The sequence below is a fragment of the Syngnathus scovelli genome, chromosome 8 (assembly GCF_024217435.2).
Source record: "Syngnathus scovelli strain Florida chromosome 8, RoL_Ssco_1.2, whole genome shotgun sequence".
Classification (NCBI taxonomy): Eukaryota; Metazoa; Chordata; class Actinopteri; order Syngnathiformes; family Syngnathidae; genus Syngnathus; species Syngnathus scovelli.
In genome coordinates, this window is record NC_090854.1 from 17349439 (window position 1) to 17362881 (window position 13443).

The 13443-nt window shown below is 42.9% G+C and overlaps 1 long non-coding RNA gene across 1 annotated transcript; it reads left to right on the forward strand.

The window, feature by feature from the left end:
* The first annotated feature begins 34 nt into the window (after nt 1-34).
* LOC125973977 (uncharacterized) lies at nt 35-734 on the forward strand. The gene is made up of 3 exons (XR_007483347.2): nt 35-122; nt 337-438; nt 517-734. It is a non-coding gene; the product is annotated as an uncharacterized lncRNA (long non-coding RNA).
* Nucleotides 735-13443: the final 12709 nt, after the last annotated feature.

Here is a 13443-nt window from a genome sequence, read left to right on the forward strand (position 1 = left end):
CTGTCATCCTCTTGGTGTAGTCACAATTGGCCAACACTCCCCTCGTGTGTCTTATTTCTAAATAGCACACAAACTTGTTTGTTGTGTAATCGATAACATATCAGATAAAACGCGACCTCCAGGTAAGCAGATTATCTCATTTAAGTTCTGTGTTTTAAAGAGAAGATAAAGGTACCTTTCACGTGGATGTGTACACTTGACATCACCATAACTGTGCTGTTGAACTTTGGAGCCAGCAAGTAAGGTGTGGCACCTTGATAAAACTTGGCTAAACATGCTACATGCATGTCACACAATTTGCACAATTTCCCTAACACGTGTTTCCCCCCACTACAGTTTCAATTTGGCTCTTTATTATACTGAAATTGAGAGTTAAAATGACTAAAATGCCACATTGATGGATTGAACAAACAGAAAACGAGACATTCCCATGAAATGGTGATTATTCATTTCTCATTTTGCAAATGCAACTCCATTTATTTGTCATTAATATGAATATATATTGTGGTTTGGCAGCTGCTCAACAAGATGGCCATGTTGACTGCAATTCTGCAGCTTGGCAAAATGCAACGTCCGCATTCACATTCAACAACCTCTTTGACAAAAAAGGTAGGCCCAAGAGTTGATGTAAGTACCATTCAGATTTTACAACATATTTGATATTGAACATATGCTAGGAATGGACTGTTCCAATAATATAGCAAGTTATGCACCCAAACTTTTATCTTTTATCCTGCACATTAAAATTGAATCAGTTCTTCATTTGTATGTTATGTACAAGAAGCACGCATCTGGCTTGAGTGCAAACTGTCCGTGAACGTGAATGATGTTGTAGTACGACTATCTTTGCTCTGAATCAGAAATCAATACATCTTGCCTCAGTCTAATGAAATCACTCAGTCTGAGTGATTGCGCTCGAGAAGACACCTCATCGCACCGTGATTATAGATGCTCCTGTGGGGTGCGAACGTCGCTGCCTCTCTTGCAGCTTCTCTGCTTCACCAAACTTTATTTTTTTACTCACCATCAGTCTGGCATCCAAAATGATTGAACAGATAGAACTCAGAAAAGATTGTATAGTGGACATGTTTTTTTTTTTTTGCCCCTGTTATCAGCAGCCTGAATTCAACACACCATGCTGCAATGTGAAACTATAAATCCAAGTTCCCTGGAAATTCTTTTTTTTTTGCCAACCTCTCAAGGTTGGCATGGACAAGCGACGCATAATAAAAATGGCATTCTGCTGTAAAATATTTAACAGGCCAACCTGAAACATAAATCAGGAGAACGTGGAAACCAGAAGTTGGCCAACTCAAGTCAGAGGGAACACATTATGGAAACTGAGGCTCATTGTTGGAGAGTTGGGCCTTTTCAAGCACTCCGTAATATCCCTCATAATGGAAATTGGAGATACTCAATAGCCTGATACCCCCTAAAAAAATCCATACCACAAGATAGCGGCAAAGCACTGCTTATGTCTAAATCAGTGTTTGCCAACTTTTATAGGACATTTGAACAAAAAATATCACAAAAAGTAATGGCAGGCCTTTTGCCGATCAATCGATTAATACCCCGAGCCAAGCACCAGAAGGAACTCGAGTTTCCTTCAACTCCAAGTCTAATTTCCCCTGTTGAACATTCTCAGCTTTGGCATCCCACAGTTTGTCTGAACTCTGTCCCCTTCTAAAGATCCAAGCGCGCCGCTCCAAAAACATCCACTTCACGATGGCCTTCCAACAAAAATTAGCTCCTCTTTGAAAAGCTCAGTTATTTATGCCCATAAGGGGGATTTCTTTCCATCCTTGCGTTTGGGAGAAAAAGTTTATTTCATCGCGGGAAGCGGTGAGATGCCAGATGGCCGGCGATTACAACTCAAACTTTGTTTTGATTGATGTCGTCAACCTGCCCGGTCGGCGACATTTGTTTTTCGAGCACCTGAGGACACATCTGTTCGCTTGGCGGGCAAGATGAAGAAATTGTTTTTTTCCCCTTTTGTGTGTATCTTTTTTTTTTTTTTTGTTTTGAGGACAGAGCAGTTTTGATGCATCCATACAAGAAGTTCACGTTGCTAAGGGGAACGTTTTCCGTGGGCGATGAAAGTATTTGTTGAATGGTTTAGAAAAGCACAACAATCGTTGCTCCTCTCTCTTCTTTGTTACGTCGTCAGTCTATTAAAATGGTCAAGAGGATTTCAGAAAGAGTGCAACAAAATGAATATGACACGAATTACATATTATAAATATTTTTTTCTAGATGGGATTATAAACTGATGCATGCTGAAACTATTATCAGCTGATCTGCCACAATATTAAATTGAACGTTCAAAACATTTCAGCTTCAACAAAGATTTGCTTCACTTTTGAAAAGAAAAAAAAGGCAAATAACAAGCAGCTACAATCATGATGATATTTTTACATTATTTACCTTTAATGTTTATCTGCATTGCAAATGAATGAAATCACTCTCCCTCACTTCCAGCAGATGGCAGTATAGAAACACTTTCTTCCTCCTCTAAAAGCCTTCCAAACTCAATTAAAAAAAAAAAAGAAGCAATTTTCAAGAGCCCAGACTGGAAAGTCTGAAACATGGGCACAAGGAGTTCCAACGTATTTGGCACTCATATTTTCTTGGCCAAACAACCTCAAAGGATTTGCTCGCGTTCCGCTTTTGTTAGGTCACTCGAAAAACATCAAACCATTTCAAGCATGTGGGCAAGTGCTGCCTTTTTATATTTTTATAGGAGAGTGCACCCAGATTGTCTTACGCATTTGCTGTGCTGAATTTCAAGAGTGACGAGTATTAGCATTGGAACAGGATTGAGAACTTCCTGTTTTCATTGTTGCCTCAGGTGCTCCAGTTTCCTCCCACGATGGAACAAAATGTACCCTGACTTAATTGAGGACCACAACTACTGTGAATAGCTGCTTTGTGTGAGACCTGTAATTGACTGGCGATCAATCCCGGGCCGGGGAGTACCACGCCTCTCCCCTCAAATCGCCCGCAACTTGCTTTTCAATTTAATTGTGGCAAGCCGCCATCTCAGTGGTCGTGTTATGACGTCTGAGGCCGAACACATCTTGTGATGTATTATAAAGCTTTGGGTCGGGTTATTTGCTTCACAATGGGCAGCCGACCGCCCCGACACCCCCCCCCCCCCCCCCATCACAATGGGGAAAAGACTTCAAAAGGAAGCCCGTGTTGGATTTGCTGCCCACGTAGGCAGACCCGCTGAGAAACGTGGCGAGAAGGTGGGACTTGGAATCAAAAAGCGAGGAGGTATAGAATAGAACATGCGGTGGAGGCCGTAGGAGAAGAATTCTATAAAACCCTTCATGCAACCGATATTTGAACTCAAATCTTGGAGCTGTGCCTTTTTGAATAGACAATCCAATAATCAGGCATAGATTCTTTATCCTCTGCAACTGTAGGTTCTTCCTACTCTTTCCAGTTGCTTCTCCACTTCTCAAGCTTCATGCAATATAAAATATGGATGGGATGGGAAGAGGTTATATCAGGATGCGTTGTACACCAAAATGACCCCCCCCCCCCCCCCTCCATTAAGTTGGTAGCGGCAACTAGTGTCCTTCGCAACACATCCCCGGACACCATCGTCATTCCACTCCACCCCACACGAGCAGAGCAAAGCTGTTTAATGTTTCATTTCTGGATTTTTTTTTTAGTATGAGCACTAGCATCTTAGTTTGCTCTCTAGTGAGAGCAAGGTACGTACTCCAAAATACATTTTCTACCACTAATTGCCTGCGCTGGCGAGTTGAAGTTCCTTGTGTTCAAAATATAGGCCACCGGTTCAAAACAGTCTCGTGGGTGTCGAGAGAAAAGTCATACGCGAGGAATAGCATTTTGTTTATTTATTTTTATTGCCTGTATAGTTCAATACTCCAAAAGTCGTGAAGAAGTTTTCATTCTTCAATGAGGCCTTTCAGTACTTTTTTGGAGCACATTGTGAACAAAGATGAACCGTGGGAAGGTTCGCTGAGCCGTCCTGCAAAATGTTGAGCTGTGGGCTTCTTTGCTCCTCCTTCAAATCGATAAGTTGAACCCTTTGTCAGATTAAGGATGATGGACGGCTTCACATATCAAATGCGCGGCGAGTGCAAAAGTTATGTCACGTAGCGGGCGGCGAGATGTTCAGTGGACGTTCTTCTTGAGGCTCCAGCCTTGACGAGCTTGCGTTTACCACGAGCCGGATGTAAAACGCTCATTTAAACCTTCAATAGCCGTTTGATCGCGAGATTCTGGGGTCCCGTCAAAAAGAGCCTTCAGCAGAGCTGAGATGAAAGATGGCGCTTTATGTTTTCAAAGCCGAAGTCTTAACATTTCCACTATTTGCCGGCGGAAGACTTTTGGAAGTCCAGACCGAGATCAGAAGAATCAAATTTAAAAAAACATGACAAGGTTGAGAAGGTTAAAGAGCAGACTCGCTTTAATTTTGCTTCTAAATGGATTTTGGCGGCCGAAAGCATGCGGTTCTTTCTGAAAAACATTCGTTAGGCATTCTCTGGGATTGAAGGAAATGGGGAAAGTCATTTCCAGAAAAAAATGGAAGAGACACAAAAGTCCAAGACCTTTAATATGACCAAGACCGGCCACATCATATCTTTGAAGCCAGTAGCACGTTCCAGCTTTCTCCAATTCACTCCACTAAATGTAGACATCCGCCACATTGCTAGCACAAAGTAAACACGGGGCAGATGAAGAACTTGCCCTCAAATAAATCTTGTATTGCATTTCCCACCTCTGGCCGAGATAAGCCACCGTGACGCTCCGCCCTCGCTATCTCAAACACTCCTGTCACAAAATCAGCGAGAAGCAATCTTTTTCTTCCAGTGTCCCGCCGCACTTGTGTGGAGATTACCAAAATTGAATAATTTCACTGCGGATCTGTTGCTGAGCTTCTGCAATTACCGCATGGCTGTTGCATCGCCTGTGAGGGCGGCGGCAGGGATTTAGAATTCCAATATTTTCCACGTTCCGGCTGCGTCGTCTCAGCGCGTCACGCGGTATCTATCCAAACACCGATACGTTATCACGGAGAAACCCACCGGTCGTGAAAACAAACAGCTGGCGGATATTGATCTGGAGATTGTATAGCGAAGAGCAGCCCGCAAAGCGCCACCTCTGTAATCAGTGCAAATCCACTTTGTATTCCCAACTGGGACGATCTATTATCTCTCTTTTTTTTTTTTTTGGCTTGAATCTTGTGTTTTTATTCCCAATAGAAATAAATGCATGTCTCCTAATGAAAATCTCTCCATCATCGCTTTTTGCCTTGATATCCATAAATTCATCAGTGGAAATGAACCCAGATGACCTTTCCAGCATGTAATTAAGTATTTGTTGATAAATTATGCAACACTCACTAGCCGCAAAATGTCAAAGAGCCGCATTTTGAATGCAAAAAAAAAAAAAAAAAGGCATCACATGGTGAAAGCACGTATTCATAAAAACAGAAAATGCTACGTACGGGTTACTTGAATAATCACTGACAATAGTTCAATACTTCAATAATGTTTAGTAATTAAATCATTAAAAACACATTTAAAATGCATTCTTTATATTTGCTCCTTGTAAGTATAAAACGAACCAGCAGAGGCCACTGTTGCCACTTTTCAGCTGCTCTTACCCTTAATGTTTATTTAATGCCTCTGCGCCTTCTTACTATTTGGCCGCTGCAAAGAACATGTTTAATCCAAATTAGTCATGAAAAATACACACACGATACACATGATTATTCTTTATAAAATGTACATCGCCTTTAGTGGGTCATTGTTGGAGTAACAATGAAAGCAACACAACGGCTGCAGAAAAACGTTACCGGGAGGCAATTACGAAGTGACAACGTGCAATAAACAGATAATTAATTTGGGCGATGCTTTGCCTTTGGAGGCTATTTGGGAGACTACTGATTTATTTGTTGTGATAACTTGCCGACAATTTAGCAAAGGCGGTGACAAATTGTGTGTGTGTGTACAGTGTTTGGATTCCCAATAAGAGCGAGTCCTTTGAATAGACCGCTGCTGACGACAGCACCGAGCCGCACGGGCCGCCATTTATAGGAAAGCCGGCCGGGACCTGTGGGCCAGTGCGATTTGTCAGGAACAAGAGACTGAAGTTTAATTAAAGTCATTAGGCAATTACGAGGCGGTCGCGATAGTGCTTTACAATGCATTTCTGTCCTGCCCATTATCCGTGCTCAATCAAAGAAGTCCCTACTCCGGCGTGAGCTATAAATGTTGGGATAGTATATAGGTCAGCCACATAGAGACTATTCAGACCCTCAGACCATTAATCCAAGCGCCATATACTATTAGTATTCTATCCTATTTAAAACGCTTGTAAATAGTTACGCAATCCATCTGGGCTATTCCACCAAAATGGTGCCATGTGCTTTTAGAAAAATCTCAGAAGGTGTCTTTATGCTGCGTAGCATTTAATACAACCGCAAAAGAAAAACCAAAACGGAATCTAAATTCACTTCGGCAATGTTTAACCGAGGCGTTCCACAAGGCTCCGTTCTTAGCCCCCCTACTGTTCTAAAATCCCGTATTATATATTGTAAAAATAAAGCTGGTTCTCATTTTCAGTCAACAGTTCACTCTAAAGAAGAAATACATAAAGTGGAATTTTCAAAATAATTGCGCTTGATCATGATGTCGAATGATTAGGGCTAAAAAGAAAAACATTGAAGTAGCACAAAAAGTAGCTCGGTGTACAATATTGTGAATTAGCCTGGAACGAAAAAGGTCACCATTACTCTGACAAACGTCCTATTGACACTGTAGATACCTTATATCCATCACTGATTAATTAGGGGGGGGGGGGGGGGGGGGTGAAGGATGAGGTTAAGAATAGCGCACAAAGGAGGACCGTATCGACATCGATCCGGCATCACAGGTGTTGCCGTAATGGAGTATGAAAGCCGAGATGAAGAGATGGAGAAAAATGAACTTGACCGGATCCCGCGCCACGCCAAGACCCGGCCGGGCTTCACTCTAACGATTCCAAAGTGTCAATATGTATTACTCCAGCTCCATTAGCGCCGCTTGTGTTCCATTAGTATGCGCGCGGATGCTCTACGCGACCTTCGCAATCGCCGGTGGTTCTCGGACGATGACATCATTGCGTGTGAACCCTTCGGAAAGCGAAAAGTATATAAATATCGTTTCAGACAAGGTTACGGGAACAAATGGGTCAATGGCAAAATGTAATTTCTTTGTGTGGTGTGTTTTGTACGCAGACTCGTCACATGATTGTTAACTAGTCACGTCGGAATAATTTGGGTAGAACAATTGCAGACTAATTCACTGGAAGTAAATCTGCTACTCGAGCTCTTATGCAGTCTTAATGTTGTCTTCCATCAATCTGCTTTTGCTTGCAAACACTACACAGAGTGTTTTTTTTGCAAGGGTGGGGGCGGGGGGGGGGGGGGTTCTAATGTCTCCACTGCCTTTGCCACCGTGCAGCAAAAGATTCAATTTATTATGCACATGAATGGTGGCGGTTTTATCGCCGTACCCCATGCCTAAAAACTGCTCCTGCTAAATCTGCTCCATAATGTCGCTGGATTTATGGGTCGACATATGCTCGCTATTGATTGCAAATTACTTTTATGAGAGCAGATGGGCTGATTTGTTTTGGTGTTGATTATTAGTGCATCGGGTATTTTCACGCCAACAATGTCTAAAGCAACGCAGTACTAACGCAGTTGTTTTATGTACCCACTTTTGGTGACATTGCTTTGCCGTCATTTACGACTCTACGTGGAAATGCTGAATGTTACCTCAAGGTTAACTTAACTACCGGCAGCCGTTTTCAAATAAGCGGTCCGAGGTGCTGAAGCTCCAACGTATTGGCATTTCTCTCCCAAGCCGAGATCAACTGCCAATCAGTGTCGTAGCAGCTCAAAAGGCAGCAGCCAGCTCTGACATGTTAATTAGTCCCGAATTCCTCTTCTGGCTGTCACGGGAGACTCCGAGTTGAGCTACAGCAGGGAAATTTGCAGGAAACTTCCTGGAGCAAATCTCCGCTTTGATCCACTGAGACGGTTGTTATCAATTGTTCAGTTTCATTTAGTGTCTCCTCAATGGAGAAGAAAGTCATCTGCACGAGAATGCTAGTTCATAGAAGGTGGATCTTTGTTTTGTGCCCTGTGTTTCAAAAACTTGATTCAAATTGCGTTCCGTGGCGCGAGCCTGATTGAATCAAATATGTTGGAGGAGGGAAAACGTCGTCAATTAAATAAAGATCACATCTAATTTTGACAAATACTTGAGATATGAGTTTAATTCCTTCCATGGCCACGCTTGTTTCTCAAACCACACGTCTCAAATCATCTTTCCCTATTGAAATGAATGGAAATGTCATTAAACCGTTCCAGCCTCTGTTAAAAAAACACATTTTGCAACGTGTAATTTTTTTGAACGATAAAACTTGCTCTCTATCGAAACGTACAGTGACGACTGTTTACATGGTGAGGCACAGAAGGCCACAAAAAGCAAGTCGGATGCTGCGGGCCATTATGAGCAATGTGGAGAACAAGTGCAAAAGAGATGCAGCACAAACACATTTTCACTTTGGAAAATATGTGCCTTGCAGCGCTCCTCCAAACAAATCCAGATGGCACGACAGGCGTGCGAGAAGCACATTGCCTCCACAATGAGATGCGTCCCAGCCTCGGCGGCTCCGCTCGTACCGTCGTCATCTGGCTTACTCGCTCGTTCCGTTCCAAATAGACCGCACGTGCCGACGCTAAAGTTGTAAACGCCGTATATCCCAGCGTACCTTTATACACTGCCCGAGCCAAAGATTTCCATTTCATAGCAGACAAAGGGAGACGTTTTTGAGCCGCAGTACTGATAGAATCGTCGGGTTGTCAGCTCGCCACCTGCTATGACATACGAGGGAGGGGCCGAGCCGAGCGCCGAAGGCTCGTAAAGCAAAAACGCAGCCGTCGATCATCGGCGGGAGATGTGAGGCGAATGCTTCACGCAAGGTCGCCGAGAAGCAAATGTGACATTCAAAACAGCTCGAGACGTTAATTCGCTCTTTATCGGGCCGTTTATATGCCCGCGTTCCAGCTTACCTGACACTGTGTAGCGTGTAATGCTTTTCTGCAAAGGTCACTGGGAAGTTTCCAGAACAAGCTTATAAACTTTTGGGTAACATGATTTTCAATGCCTCCGTTACACGCACGCGCCCGCTGTCTAGCTAACGATGTAGCTTACACGGACGGCGCTTGTGGGCCGGTCCCATCTGTGAGAGGTCTGGACCCGGGAAGTCGGAAGACACGAGCAAGACATAGCCCGACCTTTCCCCGGTGAGCAGCTCCAGGAATGCGCGTCAAGCGGAATGCAAATGAAGCGGCGAGGAAGAGAGCAAACTACCTGGAACACTGAGTCACTGTTCTCCCGATTGACTCTTTAGCATGCGGCGCACTTCTTTGCTGTGCTCCAATATTGCCCTCATTTGCTCATGAAAGGCTTTCGGGCCATCAACGATTCAAACAGGGGCTTCATTTAAACCCTGAGAAGAAGAAAAAATAGATGTGTCATGATCTGGTTTTTGTTTACTTCATAATCTTGGCTCGTTTTTTTTCCCCAAGTAACTTGGTTAAGGCTCACACACCAGAAGGAGCAGCACAATGTGCAATGAATTAAATGAAATGAAATGAAATTTAGTTGTGTACTATGGAGCAAATCTATATTTCTAAATACACCTACCTACCTACCTCGATGGCCAAACGTCCGAGTCTTCTAACAGCTCATATGATGTGTCCATAATGTCATATTCAAATGATCTTCTGACAGATAATTAACCTGACATTTTTAATTCCACTCTGACTGAAAGAAAGATACTCTGTTAGTCTTTTTATGAAGAAGTAAATCGTTCTAAAAGTCAGGTGGGCACCTCCTGCACTCAGCCTTGTGCCTGTGGAACGTCTTCCTTCTCCTTAATTTGAAAATTTGAATTCAACGCGACTGGACTGGCTGCAGGCTGCAATGACTTTTCCTCCGTGACTTTATTTGTTAATACCCTGACCCGTCGTCTGGCGAATCCCGCCTACATGTAAATTGCGTATTCATGTAGTAAGTGGCAATACCGCCGCTTATGATATGTATAAAAGATAATTGGCATTTCAGAGGTCATATTCGGCTAGATAGAGCTGCATGTCATTACACGTGCGGCGTACTCATTAATTTGGAGGAGTGCAGACGAAAGAAACCTGCAGAGTCAGGTGATTAGATTTGATGAGGACTGACAAAAAAAAAAAAAAAATTGTGAGGGTCGACAGCACACAAGTATCATTTTAAAACATGTCGGACGATTCATGGACTGGAGGCTTTTCGTATTTAAATATGCCAGTGTGTGGAACGCCGGCACCATCTAGTGGCACGAGAAAGTATCACTGAATTCAAACAGTTTTTTTTTTATTATGAATTTATTTTCAGAGTGGGCCAACCCCATTAGGCGGTATTGAGAGTTTTATCACTCAACTCTATTCTCACGCAGTCCTTGGCTGCAGGCTTTGGTCAAGCGGGGACACTCGCTGCGCTTTCATGTCAGCGTTTGCAAGGCCAAAAATGACAGCGAGACTGCGGGACGCAAGTCTGTCATGTGTCGCTGAAGGACTCGCCGCGTCGCCTTTCAAGTCGGGAGTGCTTGTCGGGAAAGCTCCGGACAGCAAAGGGTTCCCAAAGGGGCTAACGTTATAAAAAAATAAAAATAAAAACAACAGCAGAACAATGAGCAACTCTGTGACATTTAAGCCGCGACGAGTTTGCAGCCACTGAAGCTTTAACTCAAAGGCGTCAAGGTTAGTGCACCATTACGGTGCACAATGTCGTTCGCTTTGTAGATAATTCAGGAGGATGAAATAAAAAATAAATGGGATTTCAGAGATCATATTCTGCCATCTCGGGAGGCGAAAATCATTTCATATTTATGTACCACCTCTGTACCACGGCAGGGGAGGGGGGGGGGGGGGCTACGGTTATATTAGCATACTAATATTCCGCAGAGGTTTGCAAGTGCTCTTCCAAAAAAAAAAAAAAACAGCCATTATTACCAAAACAATGTGTTGTGTGTGTCCGAGCGTCTAAAGCTTAAATGAAATAAATAAATAAATAAAACACATATCACGTATATTGACATCAATAAGTGAGGTAGAGTAAAAAAAAGATATTTTTAAAAGCATGAGAGTGTCGACGGTTGTTTTTGTTTCCTTTCGTTGTTTGTTCGCAGCTTATAATGAAGTGTGAGAACAGTAAACAAGATTGGCGGCAAAAGTAAATAACTTTTCAAAGTAATTATTTTGCCCTAATTAAGTGGGAAACCTGGTTGCGCAGCGACGTATACCTACTCCAAGTGCGAATTCCTAATTTGACTTGTAAAAGAAATCCACCTCAAGATAAAGCTCCACTTTGATAATTAGCAGTGGGAGTCGTTTGAAATCCCATCTTTGCTTGCCGGGGAGGGAAAGGAAACGAAGGGGAGGAATAAGCTAAAGATAAACTTGCAAATTAATTTTGGCCAAAAGGTTGCTGTTTTAAACCGGGCTTTGTTTTGAAATATTGTAATTAATCCGTTTTTCCCTTTTATTTTATTGACTTTCCAGCCTGCTCAATTTGAACTTGTGATATTTATTCAACGGAGAATATCAGCTTTAAGGGCAAAATCTGCTCTCGCCTGTTTTTGCTTTTTCTAAAATGTCTTCTTGTGCTTCGGAACGTAAAAACGTCGTTATTTGAGATCTAAAGTGGGTGTAATGATCTCTTGATGCCATCTAAAATGAAAAAGTCTATTTTTTTTTGGTCTTTGTTGTTTTCAAAGAATATTGCATGTCAAGTCAGCTGGAGATTTTTTGGTGTGCTTTTGATTGGACGCTTTGAAAAATAGCGTGAGGCGACACCCTCCGCTTCAATTAAATCAAATTACGTCAAGAAAAAAAATAAGTGGATTTTCTTCGCACCGCGGGCGGCGTGGATACTAAATATTGGATGCCACGTGTTTTCTCGCCTGTTGTAGTCTGTCAGGCAAACGGCTAACCCGCGGCGCTAATCGAATGGCGTACGACTTTATTTCGAACATCTTGTCCTTTAAAGTTGAAATGCCATGTAAAAAATAGGCTGTGCTCTGCTAATTAGCATTTTATACACTTAACATGAGAAAACAACCAGAAGCAAGAGTTGTCTTGCCCCACATTCTTCTTCGACGATCTTTGTTCCGTTTGGATCGGCAAAGAAAACATTCCACTTTGATGACCTTATTTATACATGGGATGCATTCCCATATGATTAATTTGTCATTCCTCTCGCTCCGACTCGTATTTTGTCCCGTTATCGTGATTTGGCGGCGTCGACTCCACTTTGAGACGGCATTGGAAAAGGCAGGCAAAGGCGGCTGCCGCTGTCGGCATCCGGGGCGCAAAAAGGCGGCGGCGGCGCCAGCCTTTGTACAAACAGACACGGCACGGCGTGCGGCGCTCGGCAGTTATGAAAATCCATGTCGAGTTTGTTTCTGTTTGCAAAGCCCTGGCAGGCTCCGAATTGATCATCTGTTTACTGAAATGGCGTCGTCCTTGTAAATACGCTGTTTTACAAACAAGTTGAATATTTTTCCGTGTTTTTCGGAATATAAGGCGCCCTTGGATTTTCTCGTTAGCGCGCCTTATAATCAGGTGTACCTTACATCAGGAAGTTGAATAAATTTGATGTGCCTTCTACCCCGGTACGCCTCCCAATGGGAAAATACGGTCGTCCATCTTGACTCATTCACTACTATGACGCATATAGGCGTCAAAGTTGCATTTCACTGGCCGCCCTTTAACGTCTATAGGTGTCAATGGCAGCGAATGAGTTAACATCAAAGTACGGTATTATGAATTTGTGCCAGGAAGGCACTGCTCTTCTCCAAACTGATAAATGTTAATCCAACAGCCTGATGTCAAATGAGCCCTCTGTCACAACCTTCTCCAAAAATAGAAGCTTTTATTCGCATAATAGATACGGGTCGATGCGGCGCTGAATCCAGAGGCTGTTGCCGCACGTCAGTTTGACGACAGCCTCGACGTGATTCTAATTGAGTTCAACGATTGTGTTCTGCCAAGCGCATCAGCAAACGGTAACAAATGCGTCTTGTTTTTCCAAGAGACGCCGCAACGGCAAAGTGGAGCCGTTCACTCGGATGCGATGCTAAAACAGTAGCATCCGGCTTCAAGTGACTTTTTTTTTTTTTTTTCTGCATTCAAATGCTGGTATGATATATTTTTTTTGTTTAACATTCTTTTCAGATCACAAACTTTGCAGCACATTAATAATTTCGAAATGAAAGTCCTCGAGCTTGCTGTTAATATTCACAAAGCACTTCTAAGCTCATATTAGATGACACTTGGTAGTTTACCAAACAGCTGGGTCCTGCGGCAGG